The sequence below is a fragment of the Cyprinodon tularosa genome, unplaced genomic scaffold (assembly GCF_016077235.1).
Source record: "Cyprinodon tularosa strain WSP-4 unplaced genomic scaffold, ASM1607723v1 ctg121, whole genome shotgun sequence".
NCBI classification, from domain to species: domain Eukaryota; kingdom Metazoa; phylum Chordata; class Actinopteri; order Cyprinodontiformes; family Cyprinodontidae; genus Cyprinodon; species Cyprinodon tularosa.
This window is the reverse complement of record NW_024038015.1, coordinates 1,292,227-1,316,835: the sequence shown is the minus strand read 5'-3', so window position 1 is coordinate 1,316,835 and position 24,609 is coordinate 1,292,227. Positions and strand designations below refer to the sequence as shown.

The 24,609-nt window shown below is 37.8% G+C and overlaps 1 protein-coding gene across 3 annotated transcripts in view; it reads left to right on the top strand.

Moving 5' to 3' along the window:
* Positions 1-24,609, top strand: part of abtb2b (ankyrin repeat and BTB (POZ) domain containing 2b) — a 55,378-nt gene that overhangs the window by 2,078 nt on the left and 28,691 nt on the right. The window lies entirely within an intron of this gene.

Here is a 24,609-nt window from a genome sequence, read left to right as displayed (position 1 = left end):
TGTTTTTCTCTGTGTTCATGCATGAGAAAACTTCACCAGAATCCTTTTCCTCTGTCATGAGGTCTCCCCCCTTTGAATGCTGGACACAGCTTTTTCACTCTGGCACAGCCCGGCGTGTGGAAAAGGTGAACTGTAGCTTGCTGCTGGATACAATAGCAGCTCTTTGTGAATGAGTGCCTGATGGATTGGTTCTTAATTTGACTTGTCAGAATAGGAAAACAACGGTGCAGGCATATCTAAGAACAAAGAAAGTATTTTTCCCTCTAACCAGCTTCACATTACAACCTAGAGAGCTGCATTCTGTTTTCAGCAGCTACATTTGTCCCCAGATTCTTTGCAGTTGAGAGCTCAAATGTCACTTGAACTGAGGCAAAATACCAGTGTTTTTTTTGTTGTTGTTTTTTTTTCTTCCCAATGCAGCCTTGTGTTCACTCTGTACTTTGGTTGCAGTATTCACTCCATTGCTTCAAAGTCAGAAGTTTCTTTTTCCTGTTCTTTTTTCCTTCTCTTGCATTAATTCACCTCCACTGTCACACCTCCTCAGCCTCCCTACACCTTTTAATTCAAGCTCCAGCTGTGCATCCTGCTCCTTGTCTCATTTTTTTCCCCCTTCCGCCCTCCTATCCCTTTCCATCAAAATCCTTTTCTAAGAAATCCATATTTTCCAATCTGAGAACATGCATAGCGCTATTTCCATGACTGTGTTGGCAGTCCAGTGATGAGCTGATTTACGAGCCAGCGCTGGGACAATGTAACAACTCTTTGTTTGTGGCCTACTACCAGCTCCCTGGAGCAGAACTCTTTATTGCGGCACAATGGCCTTTTGTTGTGTGATCCTGCAGCTCAGTCCAATACAGAGGCATTGAAAACAAATGCAAGGGAAGCGCATGCATCCGTGTTCATTATAGACAAGGGAGAAAGTGAGGGGTGATGGCTAGAATCCCAGTAATGCATTTAGAGGGCGAAGTCCTCCTCTAAGGAGAGTCTTCATAATAAAATAAAAACTTTCAATCCAACTATGGTGGAACTGAGGCTTTTATTTAAACCCTGCCAGCTGAATTCAGTTAGCATTTAACTAAATTTATCTTTTTGCTCTAGCAGTTCTTCATTGCTTCCTTCTAATGTCTGATTCTGGTCAGCTTCCAGTGGCTTTAACTACTCCATTAGGTATCCAGCTGCATTGTCCAGGACTTGACGGCTGCCACATGCTCAAGCTGGCGCTGCTTCATTGCAAAATAGGTCCAGTATTTAGCCAGATGTCGGCATGACTTTCCTAACTGGACTATTTTGTGTGTTCATTCTTTTTTCTTTTTTTTTTCTTTGGGGGGGGGGATCTGTGTGTAATAACAACAGTGTTCCTCTGACTCTGGCTTTTTATAGAATCAGTGCTGGTCATGAAAGCCACATATTGCTCTACCACCTTCCTCCTGTAACTCCACCCCCTAAAAGTGGCTTTCAGCTTACTGTTGATGGTTCTCCCTCCCCCAAAAACAAAAAAAGAAATAGGAATGCCCATTTAATGCAAATAAGAATTTCAGATGATCAAATGAAACTTAACTCCATATTTTTGTCTTTTTAAAGTTTCGTCCTTTTTTATTTTTTAATTTAACATCTTTCCAACATCTGGAACTCTTTAAGTCAGAAATGACTTAAACGGCTCCAAAAACAAAACCAAAAACTCCTTCTCTTTCCTCCCTCCCGCCCTCCCTCCCCTTGTCTTGCCCTCTCAGGTTTATTCCTCTCACCTCTCTTACTACTCCATTCTATATTTTGTAATATATATATTAACTTTTACCATTGAATTAAAATTTCCTTTGTCTTTATTTGCTCATTTCTTCTGGTCTGCTAAGAGTCCGTAAAGGCGACCATATTTCTCTGTCAGGATCTCATTCACTTCTGCACATTCGCCCAACCGAGAGCCTTCACATGCACACATGGCTCCTGAAACCGATTTAGTCTTGTTATGCCTGTGTTCAATTGACTCCAGAGCACTGGTTGGAGCCACTACATAATACCACTATGGAGAAAATACATGTTGTCATTCATTTCTTCACACAAGAAAGCAAGCAAGCTCTTCACTGTATAATCTGTACTAATCGTACCAAGGGATACATTTAAGTGCAGAATAGAAGCTTTGCTAATGGACAGTGGAAGTTGTTCTACAATCATTGATCTTATATGACTGGAATGCAGATCTCTGTGAAGCTCTAGTCTGGCTGTTACAACAATTTAACAATCACAGTCTTTCAGTAGTCCTCTGCTTTTATTAAGTTACTATCTGACCTATTTGCGTACTCATTTTAAGACTATTACATTTTATGGGGGAAAAAAACATCTGCAGGCTTATTGACTTAAAGTGAAACTTTGAACAACCTCTTTTATGAAGGTTTTGCTGCTCTAAAGTTTTGGGGATTTGGTCTATACAGTATTAGAACCAATAAGGAAAATTACTTTCAGAGAAAGAAAAATTTTACATATCTCATATAAAACTTAAATATTGAAAAAAAAAAGTTTAATGAGGACTTTTTTGTGGATTTTCTACTTTACAAACTTTTTATTTTATGCTGTGCAAGGATAATTCACAACATTACTTTAACCTATCAAAAGGTGCCAGATTAAAGCAAAATAACACCTGTATCGACACCTGTAGTAAATTGTGAGCTTAATGAAAGTAAACGCATGTATAGAGACCTTTAACCCCCCAAAAAAGTCTATTAGAAGAATTATTCATTATATATTGTGTAAGAACCTGAAATTTAACAATGATAAACAGAGTTTTACCTGCCTTTTTTTTCAGCAATCTGAATATAGATTTTAGCTTAAACTTTGCTCTGAATGGCTTTGTCATGGGAGGCCACTGTGTTTAACATTGATCCTCGAATCTAGCATTCCAGACACGCGGTCATCCTTATTCAGCAGTTTTTTTCATGTTCTCAGTGGTCAGGTACTTGCCCTTTTCTTAACATTTTCTTAGGATTTTTTTTGTCAATGCAGTTTTTATAGGCTAGAAATTACTTAAATTATCATAAGCTACTTGCCCTGATGAAATTGTAGAATGAATATTCCCTAAAATCATTGTGTTGCTATAACCATGCATCTGCTTAATTTATTATGAAAGAAAATTTAGTTTTTAGTTCCTAAATTCAATTATGAGCTGCTCCTTAAAGGTGACTTGGGGTTCGCTGAAAAAAACATATGATTTTCTGCTCAGTATTTCCCTAAATATGTACTTAGCTCAGAAAGGGGCGTGGGAACCATGTGCAGAAGGATACAGTGACAGCAGCCAAGAACTGCGGTCATGCAGATGGGGAAAGCAGCACTCTGAATATACACTCCTTGTTACACAAACCTGGAGGCTGATCAAATACAGTTTTGAGGTTAATCTTGAGGATCAGGACCTACAGATTTTCTTAGACTTTACCAAATCCCATTTTGCCTGATTACAGTGACAGTGTTGCCGCCCTTTGCAGCCTGGTGTTCACGGCCAAAAACATGTCTAGCTTTAGCGAATAATAAAGCTTAATCCTTCTTTAGACAGTACAGTTTATGTTTGTGGTTGAGCATGTGACAGCTTTATGTTGGGGTGCGTGGATCGCCCCAGGCTGTTCCCATTCACTGAGATGGTCCGTGTCACTGTTTGCACTGGCTTCTTCCCTGGTGCCAGCTGTAAAAACACTGCCCCATTAGATCAGTGGCGTGCACATGTTTTTCAATGCATTCATCTTTGGAAGCCTAGGTTTGTTTTTGTGGGCACTGGCCATTCTTGTAAAACCATGAGTAATGGTTTTACAGATTTGACACCACAAAGTATTTGTCTGGTTTCTACCCTCTAATACTAGTTGCACAGTCTGTGATGTTAGAAAAGCTTCACAATCATTCTAACAGATTTTTTTTTCAACTTCCCCACCTGTAGCTGTTTTTACATTTGCTTCATGAGATGTCTTTTGACTTTAAGCAATGCTTCTGCTATTTCATTGCACCGCCATGAGTCATGCTGCTTAAGAATAATCCAATGCTGGGAAGGTGCTGAGCTGAGAATAACAGATTTTTAAGAAAAAAAACGTGACGTTACAAAGATTAGGATATAGGGTGGACTGGAAATTGTATATATGTACATTTAAATCTTGTTTTAGTCACCTTTTAAAGAGCAGTGTTACGTTTCTGATCATAGAATAATAAAGAGGTCTGATTGACCACAAACTTCCTTGGCTTGTTAGCCTTGGAAAATCTTCCTAGGTGTGGCGCATCGATAAACACAGAGCCGTAATTATTTTTCTTAAGGGAATCTGACTTGCATGGTGGGTTGCAGCCAATTAGCTAAAGTGGGAAGCAGAAAGACTGAACGAAGGATGGCTGGAATCTTGTAGTGGTTCAGTGCATTGCCTTAATGATTGCAGTAATTTAAAGGGGCCACAGTAAATCCTGTCGTCCCAGGATGTGGTTTATAGACCAAACTGTCTGGTTTGGAATGCTATAGTTGTTGAGTTCTTCATTCCAGTTAGTTCAATTATTTGCAACAATATCAAAGCAGCTGAATTAATTTTTATAATATAGTTATCAACTTGTATTTAATCTTTGACAGAGTTAAACTGACCTTCAGAGTAAATGGGTTTGGATAGTTTTAATTTAGAAAATGAATTCAAAAATTATGATTTTTTTTTATTTTGCAGATTAAAAATGTTAAGGTCCAAACTAAATAACCTGGATATAATATCCAGAAGAATATATTTCTTAACAGAGAGGTACCACCACTGGTTCTCTTACAGTTGTATCAATCATACAGTAAGGTCATTTTGAACAGATGGTCATGAGTTGTTCAAACTCATTGGTTATTTCTTCAGAAAGTTTGTTAAAAAAGACAGCAATAAAAACTGGGGTGATCTTTCTGTATGACCTTAAACAAGCACAGAAGGTTCAAAGTTCTGTTTCATTTGCCTGTGAAGTTGGAGTCTGGATCTAGTAATAGTAAATCAGACATGTTCTAGGTTTAAGTTGGTAAACCACTTAGATTTACCAGTTGATTATGGCAGACATAAGATTAGCTTTATTACTAATACCATCTAATTACATTGTAGCTTAATGTATTTTACACTTTAGTTGCATGTTAAGTACGGGGAATTCTTTGATGTGAAGAGACAAATTGTCCAAAAGGCCATTGAATGCTTCATAACACCACACTTTAATTTTTTGTACAATGTTAGGCTGCTACATTCTGCTGTTAAATTTTCTAATCTGGGAAAGTAATGTGTTTCCAGGCATAAGTTGTAACAAAGTGGTCCTTTTTTTTTTTTTAAAGACTTTGTTTCAGACTTCAGAAGTGGTGTGATAAAGAATCATCATGAAATGTGCAGCACCCGGATTGGGAGAGGCAGCTATGCTGTAAAGGAAAGGGTCTCCGGGTTTGGAAGATTACAACATATTTCCTAAAAAATGAAAACTCTGCTGTCCTAAAGGAATTATTTACTCTTATATTTGCCTATAGGTGACTTACTATAATAAAGCATGATTAGGACCTTTAAAAAGAATATGTAACATTGCTCTGATTAGCCAGGAGCAGAGACTTGTTTTGAAAGTCTTAAATGTGTCATTGGAAAAATCTCTGAAAAACACTCTGAACTGAAATATTGCTGTATTTCAAATGTTTTTCAAATATCTTCTGGATGGCAAAAAAGATGGAACCCATCAGAGGTGATAGGTATATGACTCAAGATTATTTTGGTAGTTTTAAAATAACAGATTTTTATCTATATTTTCAGATTACTTGATATTCAACCGTTATTTTAAGTTATTCCTACTTTCTGTAGAGATATAATCTTTTCTTAATTTTAGAACTGCAGTGTTTTTTTACCGTTTGTTATTGTCTTTGCTGTAGATTACATCATCTAATTGCTGTAGTCCTACACGTACTTGAAAACATCAGGGGCTCTAACAGGAAGACGGATGTCATCATTAGCACTCTGTTTTAACTTGTATGATAGCACTAGACTCAGAATCAAGTGTATTGCTAAGTAGGGAGAGAGGCAGTGTCAGTGTCACAGGGCCTCTAGTCCTTGTTGATTAGGCTGGTAGCGGATTGGAAGAAACTGTTCTGGTGGGAGGTTTTGGTCCTGATGGACTGCAGCCTCCTGCCAGAGGGAAGTGCCTGAAATAGTTTGTGTGAAGTAGATACTAGATACTAAAATAATCATTGCTAATATTCAGAATCAATGCTAAGGAAACATTCATACTTTAGAATAACTGAAACAGACCATTTTAACAGGACCTATATTATTTTCACTACAATAAATTTAGTTTTATACAGTTTACATAAGTTATTTTTTATGTTAAAGTTAAAAATATACTGAAAAGATAGGTGGCCTAGGGAAGGACATCATGGATAACTGTGACCTGGTTTTATTCTTAATAAGCAAGACTTTGTGCTTTGTATTTTCTTCTCTTTCACACAGTTTAACAAAGCCCCTTGTTATTAATTTGAGCTTGCAAATTCAGCACTATTATTCATTTACACACTAATTAAAATATTGGGGTCACCAAGCTCGGACTGGGAATGATTTTCGGTCCTGGCATTTTTCCATCTACACCGACCCACTTACACCCAAATCCCTGCCGTAAAAAAAAATAAAATAAATAGATGCACAGTCAAACGCCTGCGTCTCAAATGTGAAACACAATACCAATACACGTTGTGGATTAACTGATCGATCTTTAAGCATCAGACGACAACCATCACTAAGACTTTTATAATGCTGTTTTACTGGCTTTGGTTATTAACAAGGACGCGACATTGACTGCTGAAGCGTAACCTCCACGATACAGCGCCATCACTGACTCACGTTTTCCAGCCAAAAAAAATTTTCATAAACCGTCTGGATATACGAAATCTTGCCCAATTTGAACCAAAGTCTATTGATCTCTAAGGCCATAAATCTAATGAAAAACATTTTTATCCAAAGGAGGCCATCCTAAACAGGTGCGTAAGATGGGAAACGTTAGCCTTTAGATGTAAAACCCCTTCATGCCTCATAAAATATTTTTTGCTAAATATTCATCAGATATAAGATTACCAGTCCGAGCTTTATGGTCACCATGAACTGCAGCGAACAATAAACCCCCTGAGCATGGCCTGCAAAAACTATGGCCAATGTAAGAAAACATCTGGTTACAGCCTGAACCCTCTCAAAGTTTACTCAGAGATGGTTAGATTAAGTTGCATGATTTGCCTAAAAGGAGACATAAACAATACTGCATTCAGCCTTCTAAAGAGCTCACTGATCTCATCAATCGTGAACTATGAGGTCTTTGTAATCTGATCAAAGCACAAAATAATCACCAAAATAATCTCCTTCCTATGTTTTACTTCTCACCAGTGATCACTGTTTAGGGTGTTCTAACTTTTTAATTTTCTTGTGTTGTAGCCATACTGAAGCAATCAGTATTTGTTCATACATAACACATTTTTTGTGTAATTTCTAATGTAAAAGCATATTTACTGATTATTTCAGGTTCTGAGGTGCATCAGGAGAGGAAAACCTACAATAAGATCAATAATTGTGTGAAAACAGATTTGTGCAACTATAGACAGGATATAATAACCACTCGCTGGGCTGTTTGGGGAAATTAGTTTGATTTAAATGACTGGGTCAGGCCATTCGTAGCCAAATCTCTGCAGCTGAGAGGGAGGAGTTCATCTCTGTAGAGGTTTGCTACAGTAAATCATCTGCATGTTGCCAAGGATAAGCTTTGATTGCTTTAGTCTATATTACAGGGAAACCATGGCTTCTGATAATGTTTTAGTCAAATTAAAAGGGAATATTTACCAACAACTTAGCTTTAAACTCCTATGAGAGCCAAGCTATTTTTTTGTCCCATGGAATTGGAACAATTTGAGAAGATGCTTGTACAATTAGATGGTTTTATCTTGTTAATTAACACTATATAGCAAATGGCTAAAAGTGATACTCTGGAATTTGAGGACATTACTCAAGAAAAGGTTCTTGCTTTGATCTTGTACAATTTTATGAAAGCAGCACCAGGGCTGAAACAATTAATCGGATTATTTAAATAATAATCAACTGATTTTGTAAATTATAAATTTGTTAATATGAGTTGATTTATTTAGTTGCAGTCAAAGTGACCAATCAGTTGAAATCATGGCTGAGTTTATAATATGCAACCTATTCAGCTCTGTTTAAAGCTATTATCTTGGTGAGCTAACAAATGTGGTTTCCATATCAATTTGTCACTCTGCAATCCCACTAAGTGCGAAAGAGAGACTTTTTTGGCTGCTGCAGCTTTCTAGCATTTTCCTGATCTGAAGTCGCTCTTATGGCATGTGTGGGGGTGGGTGGTAGAGGGGGATATGTCTGCAGCAAGAAAACAACTTTTCAATTTGATCATTGCGAATTTAAAGAGACAGTAAGTTTTTACCGAAAAGAAACATTGAAATGTTTTTCTACATGAAACGTTAAAACATCGTTTGAGCTGACTGACACTTCCGTAGTTAGACGCCAATACATCTGAAATCCTGTAAGCTACTTATCATGGTTATACTTCAGGTTGAAAGTTCTTGCATAGTTTGGGGGTTGTGACATCAAGCGCATTCGTGTTAAATAGGTCCATCCTAGAAAACGATCAAAGTGCTATATTCAAGATGGATTTAGCGGATAATTTGAAGCGACCGGCTTCCAGCTCAACTCAGAAACTCAATGGCAGCTCCATGTAAGGTGAAAAAAAACCCCAATAAAAACCCTTGTCAAGTAAGAGGGCTGCAGTTTTGTCTTTTGACCACAGGTGGCAGTATCATTAGAAAACTCTGTAATGCTTCTTTAAGGTCTGACATATCTTTGCAAATCTCTATATACAATTTGGTTGGATCTTGCTGAAAAAACATACACCTGTATTTGTAACAAGTTTACCTCAACTAAACAAAAGCACTAAAAACAACAAACATCCACACTTGGAGAATGATAGATCTTCTCTTATCATCTTAAAAACAAGCGTCTTTCTTTGTCTGCTTGTACAAAGACATCATAGCTTAACTTTTGATTCCATGTCTGGTGTGTGTCTCGTCATGTTTTGCTGTCGGCAAACAGTCAGCACAGTCACCAAGGTCTGGGCTTCAAATGTCCACGCATAAAGACCTAGCAAACCTTAATGGGCGGGTACAGATGACTGTTTACATCACACAGCATTGTTCTCCATATGACAGTAGAACTGACTGGCTGGTATGACTCAGCCCTGACAGGAACTTTCCAGCAAACTGCTATACATTAATAAATTATTGGTTGGACTGATAAATCAATTATTTTAAATGTCTGACCAGCATTGTAGGATGAACATTTCTTTAACATACCCTTTCTTATAATTCTTTTAGTTAAACGCACATATTAAACAATGTCATATGTTTAAGAGTGTTTTATAAAATGCTAATAAAGCCTCGTCTAGAGGGAGGAGAGTGCAAGAGAAGCTGTGGCTGACATTAAACAAGCGTTTCATTGGGGGTGACAGTTTTGCTTAATTGTGCCCCCGTTATTAATGGACCATTGCAAATCTTTAATATATTTTTTTCTGCAGTTTTTCTTTGATTTCCATTTTGTAATCTGATTGTGAGGGTATCGGCACTTAGAAGGGGACTGTCTGATGTTGTCCCCTATATTACAGGTAATGTAGGCATACAGTCTGTTTAAAAGTAGCGTCTGGTTCTGTCTGGACCTGTTCTGCTTGAGTCAAGGAAATGCATATCATTTTGGAATTAAAGCACCGTTCAACATTTCCACATTCGGATGCTGTCAGTTTGGTTTGCTCACACAGTGGAATGTGTTTGTTGGTTCACTCAGCTTTGAGCTTCATCAGAGACACCATGTGTGTAAACACTACTTGTTCGAATCACTTTCTGCCCACATCACAGCGCATGTCACCCTTCCCCACTGAGCTATGCTGATAACTAGACCACTGTGGTTTTGAACTAAATTACATTCTGTGTTGTTGGAATGTTTTTCTGGTTCTTCAATGTCAAATAATAGTTTAACTGCTATTAGTTATATTATTGGCTCTAAGATTTTCTGATTTTTTTTTTTTTTTTGTATCTCAAACATATTTTAGTTTTTTTCCCCCTTTTTTTATTTTTTTTAACAATATTGAATTCACTTCCTGTGCTTGTAATCACAGTGCTTGTACCCCTATAACAAGGGTCCTATTGTGAAAAACATTCACTCTAGGGTTACGATCATCCATGAACATTTGTAGTATGATTAAAAGAGCCACATTGGCACACACACAGAGATACACACCCAACATATTTGGAGCAAACCTTAGAGTAAGGCTTCCTGGAATTCTCTTGTGGTTGGTGGAGGGAAGGAGGCCATTTGGAGAACACATGTGAGCACAGACGGCATGAAGACAAGACACTCTTCTGCACTGTTTAGTCGCTCGGTTTCAACAGTATATCTGCACCTCATGTCCAACATGTGTGGACCTCCTATCGGGAAGTAAAATAAACACTTCAGCTCCCAGAACAGAAAAAAAATCAACTCCTGCTTTTATAGAGATGATACAAGTAAAACATGATCCAAATTAAAAGTTTTTTTTGGTCTTTTTTTGGTGATCAGTGCAACACAAATCTTTGAGTTTCACTTTTTTATTTTTATTTTATAACTATATCATTTTTACAGATAATAAACATGTACTTGTCTTGTTTGGGTAAAGCTGATGCTTCATTTGTGGATTTTATGTTCAGTGCTTAAGTAACTGTTTATGGTTTCTGCAATAACACTCCAACCAGAAGCTTTTTGAGTGCTGCTGAAGGTCGGTACATGATGGGTCTCTTGGGGTGTCATCCAGCTAGTTTGGGTACATCTGTAGACTGTATGTGGGCTTGTAAGAGTTAGTTTGGATGTGGACAGGCTGCATGAATTAGTAGCCTCTGTCTATTCAGTCACATCTGTTCTGAAGCTTTCTTTTGGCCATGCTGCTGCTGTTCTGTGTTTGCCATCTGTGTGTCACCACAGGGTCACAGACAGTGCTGGACCAAATACACCCCACTGACTGTGGCCAGGTTTCTCCTCGCTGAATAGATGGAGAAGATGAGGTGAGGGATAGTGTGGTGTGTGCCATAAGATTTTACCAATGAAAGGATAAAACATTTCCAAGACTTATTGAAGAAAAAAAAGTTAATTTGGATTAGACTCAGTCAAATGTTAAATCCACTTTAAAAATATATTTTCTATATTATATATATTCTTTTTCTTGTGTATCAATGAAAATAAGCCAAACTAACTACCCCTCAGTCGTTTTTTAGCATTAACTTGCCCTGGTATCTTAATTCTTTGAAAGTTGCCTGGTTGTAAAAATGTTCTCTTCTGCTTTAAATTTTAGAAAAAAATTTTTGGATTTTGCGACAAAGCCAAACTGCAGGATTTCTTAGCTCTTGAAATTATGCTTTTTTTTGTGGTTTGTCTTTTGTGCCAGTTTCTCCAAAAACACGCTTCACAGGAGCAATTATTTCCAGGCCACCATTGCTGTGTTGTGATTTGGCACAGGTGGAGTATTTTTTTTTTTTCTTTTCTCCCTCCGCTTTGCTTGTGTGGCAGAACGGGAAGTCAGTCAGACAGAAATGTAACAAACCAGAGCTCTGATCTGATCACCTTTCTGTGTGTTTAAGTTTGTTTTAGGAATGAGGTTGTATGACTAGTAACAGGATGCTTTTGCAATTAAGAAAATGGGGGTGTTTATCCTTTCTGCTCAGATATTCTCATATAATAATTTTTTAACACAATCCATCTACTGGGGAGTGTGGGCCTAATGTTTAGAGCAGTATGCTTGTGCTCTGAGAAGGTTGAAGGTTCGCTCCCCACAGCCTCCACTCTGGGTCCCTGAGCAAGACCCTTAACCCCACACTGCTCCCTGGGAGCTGCACAATGGCAGCCCACTGCTCCCCAAGTGGATGGGATTAATGCAGAGAGAAAATTTACACATTGAGGGACAATAAAGGGATTTACATTTATTTTTTATTTTTTTATTGAACTTAAAAAAATATATATGTTAGCAAAAAGTCTAAATGAGCTGAATTCAACAGGGGTTTTCAAAGGTTATTTTACAAAATGTTACAGTCCTTTCAAATATTTTTCTGCATTTTGCAATTAATGGAAAAACGGTAAAAAAAAAAAATAAATAAACTTTTAACCAGCTGAATGGAAGTTACGAGCATCAGTTTAGAGGGTGGAAATACTGCATGACTCTTTGTGCCTTGCTCTTGGAAAGGTTGCTTAACATTGAAAGTTTCTCCTGCCTGTTATTTAAGACTTTAAACCACAAAAAAACACTTTAGACAGTTTAGGTTTAAAAAACAACACTTAGAAGTGGCATATTGAGAAATTTATAAGCAAAATATATTATCAAACTAATCAAACTAATACATTTATTACATTTAAGCAGGTATTAAGGTTTTCATTGTATACAGCAACTCCAAAGACTTGTTCTGTTGTCACAAACAAGACTATTTGTACCATAAAAAAGCATTTTGCTATGTATATATTTTTATTTACTTATTTTTTAAGTTGCAATAGAAGTATTATACTTACAGTTTCTTAATGCATCTGTTAAATGTTATAAAACTATCACTATAATGCACATTAAGATGTTTAATGTGCCATAAATCTACTGACGGGGGTCAGGGGGAAGTTGTTAAGCTGGAGAAGCTGAGCCTTTCTATTAAGCAGCAACACCAATAATTAGATGCTTTGGCCAATAATAGTCTGCCTTTGGAACCTTTTGAGCCTTACATAAGGAACCTTTAAAAAGTTCCAGTCTTGCATGAATAGAGGGATATTGTGCCTTCACAATGGAGGTGTAAGAGGCAGATGTGCTAGTGGTTTAGAGCTGTCAATAAGGAGGTATTAGGCCTTTGGATCAGTGCATCATAAAACAGCAACACACACCCAGTTGACCAGCTGTGAGCAGCTTGAACTCATCTAAGTGCTTTCATGCTAACATTTAAACAAAGCTGTCTTATTTCTTATGTTTGAAGGTTTTTGTTTTGAGTAATTCCAAACTAAAGACCATGTGTTTTGTTTTTTTGTTTTTTTTCAAGAAAACAATAGACTGAAAACTCATGACAGCTGACTGGGAGGCAAACCCTCCTGTGCTCAGAGGGAGGAGATGCCCCTACAAATCTTTGTCACCCTGATAACATTGTGGCTTGTGGCTGAATAGACAAAGATAACAAATTAGTGCTTTTTCATGCTCACACAGCTAAAGTGGAGAACTTCAGACGGTGACAGAAACTGATGTAGAAATTTATTTATTGACATAATTTGCTTGTCTGTTTATAGCTATGCTTTTTTTATTAAAAGGTGGGAGTGGAGTCTCATCTGTTCTAACTTCTAAATTGAATTTAAAACAGCACTGAACATTCTGCCATACTTACTAATGATAAAACAGTGAAGTACTCCCAGTACTTCTAGATACTCAGGTTAGAGTCACCATTAAATGTGAAGCACTTCCATTTTAACAGTAGTGACGTGTTTGAATGGATAGCTCTGGCCTGCAGCACCATGTAGGGAAAGAAAAACTTTGGCTGACTCCTGCCTTAATGCAGTGGAAGGCTGGCCAAAGCTTCACTTCTCTTAGATTTTCTTGTCCTCTGACCTTCCTCTGTTGGTTTTTTGTTCCACATGCAGCTGCTGCTCCCAGAGTTCTACACTTAAGTCTTGAAAAGCAATTATCCACTGAGGTAAAAAGGAAATAATAGAAAACCAGTAGCAGACAGTGAAGCGTTGGTTTTAATACAGCTTTCAGTGAAATAATCATGAACCTGCACTGGTAAAAAAAAATATCTTAAATGGTAAAGTTTAAAATGGTTCATGAAGGTAATTAAAGCATAGAAAAACAATAAATCAGCAATTCTCCAGCGAGATGTTAGTTTTCAAATTAGCACCACATTTACAGTTTTTCAATAAAAACACTTGTACTTTGATGGTTTTTGGTGTTTTGTCATTGATGGTGCATTGTGCAAGATCAAAATATAAATATTTTTCTTACGGATACATGACCTCATCATTGCCAGACATGTAAAATGAATTGTCCTTTATTTACTGCATTTGCTTCTATAGGCTCAATCGGTCAGTTTGTGAGAGGGATTTGGGGAGAGTTATCTGGGGGAAAAACCGGGAAAACTCTGAAGGTAGAACTAGTTTTCTATTGCATTTTTACCTAAAGCAGCATTGTAAATTTTTACTCTAGTATTGGCTTCTTTTGAGATATATTGGATTCAATATGCAACCCTTGCTGCTTCAAGATGCAATGTGCTCTTTTTAAAAACTCTCCTGTATTACTTGAGATGATTGGATCCATTCAGAAATGAGTCATGTGACCCAGAGTGGCGCTTTATGGAGGTCTGGGCTCCTCTTATACACAAGAGTCAACTATGCTAAAATTATGTTTGCCATCCAAACAGATATGACACCTGATCTCACTTATTTTTGGTTCTTGTGTGTAAGGTAGGATTTAATCTAGAGGAGTGAATGTGACCATGTTTTGCAAGTAACTTCATAACTTCTCCATCAGCTGGTCTTAAGTGATCTAGTAGGCTCCAAAAACACAGAATAAGAGTTTTTCATTTTGCTACAATGCAGTTTAACCAGTGGACCTGACAGAGGCTAAACCAAAAGGTTAGGAGTCTACAGTGCCCCTAGTTGCTGAAAGTTACACAATTTAGCTTTGATACTTGTAGCTATTTTCCTATTTCTTCAGTTTATTCATATCTCAAATTCTGATTTGGTGCCACATTGGTCTGTGAAACAAATCAAAAAGAGTCAAACTCTGTTACCTCTCTTCCAAGTTTTTTTTTTCTCTTTAGTTTGAATATTTTGCTTTTTGGATATCTCAGTTGCAGTCTTTTTTTGTCTGGTCCCTTCTCACTTGTAATGAGCCAGCGATTTCCCTTTACTCGCATTTGGGCTACTGGAAACCTGAGATAATTCCTTTAGGCTTGGTTTATGCTTGACGCGTCTGCTATGTCCACGTGGCAAAGTTACAGATAGGATTTTTTTTTAAAACGGGTTGACTGGCATTTGGCAACAATCAGCATTTGGCTTCCTCTCAGTTAGCAAAAAAAGCTGGGTCTGACTCCATACAGGCAAGCTGCGTGGCCTCTCTGCCCTTACTGCTGCGTGTCTTTTGTCTCCATCATGCTGGATTAGCATTGATGTCACCAATGCAACAGAAATCAGGAAAGTAAACAATGGAGAGCAACAGGGAAGTGAGCCAGTGAGCAGTAAGTTGGCTTTAGTATTTCATACTTTTGTCCCTCCGGTTCTCTCTCACCAGGGCAGCGCCATGTTTATCAAATGCAAGCACAGTTGTTTTGGCTTGTCAGATCAGATGCTACTGGAGGGTTGTGTTGACATCTGTACGTTGTGTTAAATAGTATCACATAAATTAGTGGGTCGACCCGGGTCTGATGTTCCAACTCTATGCCGATTGGAGCTGAGCTGTTTGAAAGTGACCTTTAACCCTGGTTGCTTACCGAGTCATTTGACACAGGTCAGCACGGGCTAGTGAGCCGTTCCCACTGCTACTATAAAAGCTGATTGTTCCCAAATTTAAACAGGTTTTTCGGCCAAAGGGAAACGGGTATTTGTAACTAGGTGGACAGATCTGCCTGGGAAAACATGGTGAGCGAGCAGCAGCTCCTGCTGGCGAGGGTTCCCAAACGTAAACATCTAGAGACATCCCATGATTTACCCATGAATATCAACACTATGAACAGATTGTGGAAAAACTCCAGGAAATAAATTACCGTGGCTACTCTATTTCCCAATTCCCCAGCTTGTTCTTCTGTTGTGTCGGTTGTCATTTTCTGCCCATGTTTATTTTCAGTGGCAAAAGGTAAAATATAACTAATTATTACCTTGCTGTTTCTGAAAACCCTTCAGAGAGTTCAGGAACTGAAATTGGAGAAATTGAGATGCCAAGTGTGGGGGAAACCAATACATGCATTTTTCTTGCCTCTTGCCTTGGGTTGTCCAAACCCCAACCCTGAGCTGTTGGCAAGTAGTTTAAGAAAACTTGCCAAAGGCCTTCACTCCTGTCTGCCTGGCTGTTTGCGGTTATTGATTTAAAACAGGGCAGGAAGTTCAGAGATGTGAGAGTGAATTTGAAACGTATAGGATGACACATGATATGTAACACAGAGATTTACTGATATGAAACCTGCCAGAAAACATAAAAACACAAAATAAAAAAATAAAAAAAACTAGGGTCCTGGTTGAATTATCAGCTGTTATCATGACCTTCAAACAGAACAAAAACAGGCTTGGTGCTGTTTGTTTGTATAGGAACTGTGTCTATGAGTGTGTGGTCAAGAATAGCTCTCCTCTCCCAGTAGGTTACACAAAAACATTACCCCTAAAACATTCACACACCCACACACACACACTCCACCTCCTTTTGAAACATCTCTGGGTGCTGGGCAGTCTGCTCAGTGGAAGGGTTTGTGTGTTTTTACACAAACCCCTCTACCCGCACCCTAGTGTGTGGTCAGGATGTGGCTCTCACCTCTCACTCGTCATGATTTACTAGGTTAGAGTCAGATACCCAGGAGACATCACAAATCTGAGCGGGCTTATTGTTAATATGTTTGAAATTTCACTCTTAGTGTTTGTTTGCATCATGAAACATTCTGAGCAATAGTTAATCAGCGCACACATCGTTCATAGGAATTTATTTTCTTTAAGGAATAAAAATAAAATTAAAACCTCCCTCATACAGAGGTTGAAACAAACTTACTGGGTCTTATTTCTCTACTGAGGGAGAAATGTTTCAGCACTAACGTGCTCATATGTACACAGACTGATGTGAGAATTGCCCAGCTTCTTAAGCACACAAATGACAATTACCTCTGGCTTTTATATTGTTTGTTCCTTTTTCAAACGGTCTGTTGGCAAAGTTGCTCTGGTTTCATGGGGAAAACAAATGTGAAAAGACTAGAGTTTGAAAACGGTTGGCTATTTTGCAGTTGTTATCTGTGTTTTGTTTATTTACTTTCCTTCCCATCTGCTGTTTTCTTTAGCAAGCTTTAGTGGGTAAACCATGGAGAACAAAAGAAATGGAATCTTTTATTCTTACTGCATGTAAATTCCCTGAGCAACAACTTTTACAAAGACGGTTAAATTCAAACAGTGTGCTGGGATAAAGCATGTTAGCTTTGTTTAGAAAACTGTCTGTATGATGTACTGGAGTCTTTGAGTCAGGCTTGCCTCTAACACCTGTAGAAGTAGCAGCTGGGAATGCAACACAAATACAACCCCATCAGCATATGTGCACAAATTCTCACCTATTGTAACTTTGTGTGTGTCGGTGCCATGATTGTGGTTGAGAAATGTGAGCAGTTGTCCACTAAAGCAACTAAACTGCAAAGAGTTGGTCTGAATCTGAATTTGTTATGCCTTGCAACATTTTGGGGGAGCCCATATAGCCCATATAGCTTTGGAAAATGACAAAACTGAATTTCTTGTGTGGCGCACACAAAGTTGATCAAGTTCATATTTTTGCAAGATCTGAAAAGCTGAGTTCAACTCCTCCTTTAACATATTAGTTCTGAAATTTAGTGGTTTTGATTTAGATACAAATTTGAGCAATAAATAAAGAAAAAACACCCTGTAAATTTATGTTCTGGTCTTTCATACTAAAAGTTTAACTGATATTAGCTAATTTATTGAGCAAGCTCTGGCATCCAGTCTCCAGCCAGTGCTGTAATAGAGGTGTTCCAAGATTTGAAGAAGTTTCGCCACCTCTCCAGGAAGCGTGGCGAAACGTCTTCAAATCTTGGAAACCAAGTCCAGTGGATATTTTTTGTACTTTTACGGAATGACTATGACCTGGATGACTGATAATCTTCATCAGCATAACAGAGGTGTTATGGGACACTTGCAAAGTTTTTCTTAAAAAATCTCTAAATGGGGGAAAGTTCATCCACTGTCTTTTATTACTAGAAATACTGTATTTCCCAAAAGATTTTTGTAAATAAGCTCTGACAAAGCAAATATTTACCTCACATGACGGATCAGCTGTTTCCGCCGCCGCTGACATCCCGAATGCAGCATTAAAATCACTCTCATCACTAATATTAGCTGACATGATTAAGTTTGACTAGTTTGCTAACTCTCTGTCAACAGGGACCATAACATCAACATATGTAGAAGCCTGCTTTGCATAGCCTTGTTGTTTCGCTTCATAGAAACCCGTCTAATTCGTATTTTCGTTTGTGTTTTTGCTCAAAATTAGCATCACATTTGAATAGAAACACAGCTTCTGCAACTTTCTCTGGCCTCTTAAAAACTTTTTTTGGGGGTGGTGAAGGGACAATAGGACTTTTAAACCAACTTTTTAAAGCCTTGATACAGATAACCAGCCCATTCCTAATGACTCAAATTCAAGAACCTCAGTTATGTTTATTACACAACCTAAAACAAAGAGTTGAGGCCCTCTTTAACAGAAAAGTACTTGTATATTTCAAAGTTCCATTGGAAATTTTACTAAAATATAAAAAAAGAAAAAAAAACCTACTCTAAAAATTCAGTGCTAAAAATAAAAGTGGATTTGTTTCAACAACTGCCCACATAAGCCCTTTTCTGAATTTTTAGGGTCCTCTATAGCGCAGACCACTGAGATGGCACTTGTTAGCTCATTGACACACTAAAGAGGTTGCCCTGAATGAGATCTTTATCTGTTGACTTCTGGCTCTGGGGTCAAGAGATGCCATAACTGCATAAGAGGAAGGTCATTTTTAGCACGATCTTTTGGGATAAGAAAACGCCTTCTGTATTCATTGTGAGTTGGGAAGAGTTTTGGGGTGGAGTATGAGAGCCGGGGGCGAGCTGTAAACCTTGCTGGGTGTCAGATGGGTCCTATACTCACTTGAATAAGCTGACTGCTGTAGTAAAAGGTATTTTACTGCCTTACATTAAACAAGAAGACCTTTTGACCCATTTGGAGGTCCCTGACACACCCATGTCATCATCATCCTTTTGTGCTCCCATGTTGTCATGTGTGAGACTGACACATGGCCAAATAATTTGTACCTGGGTGATATCTGAGTACTTGCTTTCTAGCATTATTTAATGCTATTCTGCTATTCAGACTGAATCCACATAACTTATCAGAGGACCATTGTTGATCAGATGCCGGGTGGTCCTTTGATTTATATTTATTATTCTGCTTTAAAAGAAGCTCAGTCTGAGGCATTGAATTCCTGATTAATTACACAAGATGATTTGACTCTTGACATCTAGCGTTATGACTATAATACTATGACCCTCCCATTATTGAACTCTCCTCAGTCTTTTACACAAAGGAAAATTTACAATAAAGCCTTCTACAGCTTTAGGGTCAGGCAGATGGGAGCTGACCAGCCCTTCTCAGTACTGCTCTTAAAGACCTGCAGGCCTTTGGAACAAAGGCCTGCAGGTCTTTTGATCACTTGAAGATGTTAGCAAACAACAAAATATTTATTCAAGGTGCCAAAGCTTTAATCCATTTACTCAGTAATTTTAGTCCCATTTATTAATTGAAGTTTGTATGCAGCTTCGTTAGGTACACACTTGTTTTTAAAGCTGAACATGTTTGTTTTTTTTCTGTGCTGAATCCAATATATTGCCTTATAATGGCGGTATTTTCCATGAGCCCCGCAGGTAGTTCACCACTCGGCATTTTGCATGCACAGTGTTTACACCTTTCTTTGGTGTAGGTTGGTGCATTTAAAATGCTCATTTGGAAAATGTGTGCCACTGATGTTTCAGAGATTTTAAAGATTATTTTTTAGGTCATCCAGACGTCACCAACCCCCATTAAGCTCCGAATTGAATCAAAATTATCTAGCCTACTTTTTCGGTACTACTTCATTTGTGCAGGTAAAGCAATTGTTTTACCTGATTTGGTTTTTAAGATGCAATTATTTGTAACTACAGCCGATGATGTCATTATCCCAGCAGACGTTAGTGCTGCGCCCATTTCCTGATATAAAGCTACTGCATAACATCTCATGTCATTCCTGTGCTGGTAATGAATATAACAGTTGGGATGTTCACCTTATTTAGTGGCTGGAAGGATTGTTTAATATTTAGTAAATCACCAGCCTCCCAGACCCTTCGCTTTGGACTTGATTTTACCCCTGGCAACCCCATGTCATTTCCTGTCAAGGTCTCGCTGTCTGCATTCCACAATAAAAACACAGGTAAAACTTAACGCCCCGGACTGCTTCTAAATTGTTCTTTATGAACAATTTTTAAATCACCTTGGGAAGTCCATCTTTTTTTTAAAGCCCTAAAGGCTCTGAAAAAAAGAATCCACAGACTCAGCTCTGATTCGGTCAGATTTAGCGGGACTTTCTTGTAAATCTACCTCTGCAGAAATCACTGATGCTGGGCAGTTGGCGGGGACAGACCAGGCTCTGTGCTGGAGGTAAGTGAGAACAATTAACAGTCCTTCTAGGACTAAATTAAAATGGCTACCTAAAGACCTCTTGAGAGCATTGCTTATTTCTACCTTTGTTATCATTATTTTCTCTCTATTCCATTTTAAAGGAAAAAAGCTTTACCTACAGCCAATCCCTGATTGGCTGCTGTGTCGCGCTTTCATAGTAAAATTTAGCTCATTTCAACTTCAGCAATCACTGCTCTGTTCTCTCCATGTGGTGCTGCTGTTTGACAACATCTCAGTTTATCTAGTAGCATTTCACCGCCATAGAGTTCACTGCTGGCTTCTTTACCACACGTCACTGTGCGTTTTTTATAGGAATTCTCTGTGAATCCACCGCTAGGGCTATGGCCACCACCTGCGCTGAGAACGCACCATAAGATTGGTCATTTTGAATATGAAATTGAACAAATATATTTTGATTAAGTTACTTTAAAAAGACAGCTGATATACACACAGTCAGAAAATGAATAATTAAATGCAAGTTCAGAGCTAATCCCAATAATCACCCGTTCACCACCCTTATTTTTTTCCTTTCTTTGACTCACTACTCTGAATCATCATTTTACTCCCTACCCTACCCTACCCTGCCCAGCCCGGAATGTTAATCAGTAGAAAGCTGCTTTAGATTTACAAGGGGGAATTTGGATGCAGTTCTTTGAAACCTCAGACTTTTAACTCCTCTGTTAAAGCCGCATGTTGGCCTGTGAGAAGCAGGCACCAGTCGAGCGTTACTATCTTATACTAGAAGTGGGGATTTGTTATAGTGAGACCAGTTCAGATAGGATTTTAAAAGGAAAAATAGCAGTGACTGTGCACGGACATGACTCTGATGGAAACAGCACAACACTTTCAGATTTTAGCTAATTTGTGATCTATTCACAGTCCTATCTAATTCTAAAATTGGATGTTTCTTATACCAGTTTTGTTTTGCTCTATAAATTAGTTTTAAAGGCTTTTTTATTAATGAGAAAAACAGGTTTATTATCAGATAAAATCAAGCCCCAATCAGTATTGAGAAATGAAAAGTAGAAGGACGATGAGCTATTTCAGGAAGTTTTGTCAGACAAGGAACCTAAGAAGTTATGTCTGATGAAATGTATAAAACAATGTAAATTAAAATAAAATCATTGTGTCAGCTGCAGAATATCAATTTAACTAAAGTTATCCTTTATATGCTCAAATGACACAAAGCTTGGGAAAGCTACTCATTGTATACATGTCGAAGCACCAGGAATATTAGACCAAGTGAGCATAGAAACCCCCCCAAAACAGCAATGATGTCTAAAAGACTGTGTTTTCATGTTCTTTTGTGAAGACCAGTGGTACGTGGCGAGCTCTACCTTTACTAAGGCAGTGGATTTTGAATAGGATCAGTACACCAAAGCACCAAAGCATTAGGATACCTCCCAGTTTTTTCATTTAGAAAGAGGGATGTCTGGATCCAACCTGTATTTATGTGATCAGCCGGCATTAGATATGTTACAGACATTGTCTTGAGCAAGGACTAGGTTAGTTTTGTTCAGGTTGTCTATAAACGGTTCTTACACACTTCATTACATGTATTCACATTTGGCAGAATGACAGCCACCTCCACCATAACAGACATCTGAAGATCTTCTCTATATCATTAAACTGCCATTAGTTAAAGTAAACAAAAACATAACACCGTAGCGGTTGTAGGCAAAGATAAGATTATTTTTTTAGAGTGATTTTTTGGTGAACATGTGCATCACTAATTTTAAATCTTGTACACTAAACTCTATCGAATTTAAGATACTCCATAGGATCTGAAATTCCTGCTTTACAAGTAAATAAAAAGGTGGACCATCTGCATGTTAGCTTTTGCTAATTACCACTGGCAATGCAAGGCTTAATTAATAAATATTTCCATGCATTGATAACATCTATTTTAAGAGACGATGTGTACTATATTAAGTAGATGCTACCTGTAATAAGTTCCTCGGAAAATTTAACATAAGCCATCTTCATTATATCCTTGTGCAGGATAGCAATATTAAATGCTTGGCCTTTACTATTTTGATTTCCAACTTCAGCTGTCCTCTTGTGCATTCCAGATAGGGACCACAAATATCTGACTTTAACAGCTTATTGAATGCACCAACACAAGTTTGTTAAACTCTCCCCATTATTGAGATGTAAAGGTCAGATATCCAGCTGTTATATTAAAGGTATTTAACTAGTTTGTATAAACCTGAAACTATAAAGCCAAATTATGTGTTTCTGTGTGGCTGTTTGTTACTGTGAAGTGAGCAAGTCTTGATTTCAGAGTTGGACCTTTTCACTCAATGGCCTTGTTGTCTACCATCCAAACTGACTGGCTCTCTGTTCTCACTCCGAGGGTCCAGCAGAGAGCAACCTGGCTCATCACACACATACAGAGAGAGCAATTAATGTGAACACACACTGTCCCACAAATGCACATACACATTTAATAGTTCTGGTCCAAGCCTGCTGCACCTTAGTGTTATTAGCTGAGAGCTAAATAGAGGCTTGCTTGTTCTTTATAGGGGGCTAACCGTTTCCTTTTGAAATGGGCAAATAAAACACTCAGCTTTGAAATATTACACTCATTTAAGCCCAATCTTATGTTGTGCAATGATCTATGACTATATTTTTCATTTGGCTTTTGTGAAGCTCCAATCTTTAGACTGTTTCAGGATGGTGACTTCATCCTGGTAGTAAAAGTTGATTCCATTAGGAGTGTGGGTTTGAGGTTAGATGTTTGTGAATGTCTTATTGCCGTGTGTGTGTGTGTGTGTGTAATAACAGTCATCCCGTGCCATTAGAGGGACAGACCCAACCTCAATTTAAAGTATAGCATATTTCTAGCACTGTACCATATGGGGAGCCATCAACCAATAAAAACAAGTCGTTTAGCAATATCGTGCCTTAGTTCAACAGTATATGATGTGGTGTCTACATATGGAAATGAAAATTCTTCAATGTGACTGGATTGCCACAGGCACCACTTTCGCAGCCTGGACTGAAAAACATAACACAAGACTGGAGGAGGGGAAATGATAAGGAGAAAAGAAGCTGAAGTCATGCTGAGGAGTAGGATTTCTTTTCTAGAACTTGTGGTAATATTTCCAGACGTATGGGAAACTGAACTCCTAATTTGTGTTTGTTTAAAGATGGTGGATGGTAATATTATCACATTGCCCATATTACAGCCATAATGGTTAAGACTTGCTGTAAATAGTTAATGCTTACAACATCAAGTTTTTTTTTTTTTTTTTGCATGGCTCAACTTTCAGATTTATTCATTTGATGGGGTTTTCTGTGCGAAAATATAAACTGGAAATTGCCGGTAGCTTATTACTTTCCTTGAATGCCGATGCATCTATTGTCTATTGAGTCGTGTAGTTCTGTGTTTTGGTCACAGGTGGCAAAATCAATAGAAAAATCTGTAATGATCAGTAACAGTATTTTATTATTAAATTTGCATTATTGCAATAACTTATAAATAATTTAATCATATTAGATGAGGTTCCAACATCACACTGCGAATATGGTCACCAGACTTTGGTGTCATTAAATTATTACCATTACTAAGTTGAAAATGTTGCATCTAAATGGACTGTGTATGTGTTTTTTCTAATAAATAAGAAAAAGTTGTTACTGCATCATTTAAGTATGATGTGCTCATTGATTGGGGGAAAAAATGTTGAATTTGTGAGTCTCCACGTTTTAGCTAACTGATCAGAGACAGTTAAGTAAAAATTTGAGTTTCTTTCTATTAATCCATGTATATGTGTTTTGCTTTTCTTAAATGCTTTCAGTTGATTCAATCTAAATCTTCTTTTCCAATGATCCATGATGTATGCGGGGGGTTAACACACTAACTTGAGAAAAACCCTTTGCCATACAACTGATAAGGTTACTTCCATTTTTAGGCCAAGCTGCAATCCACCTCTGACTCCTTGAAGCCTGAGTCAACAGAGCTGTCTGAAGGATGCTGACCAGACTCTTTTGCCTGTCTGTCACTATCAGTGATTTATCAAACTCTGACTCAAATACATGTGAGAAAGTTTTAAGGCAAATCAGAAAACCAGAACCATAGCAATATGAGGTAAAACACTATAAGGAAAAAGTTCATTCAAATCTAAAAAG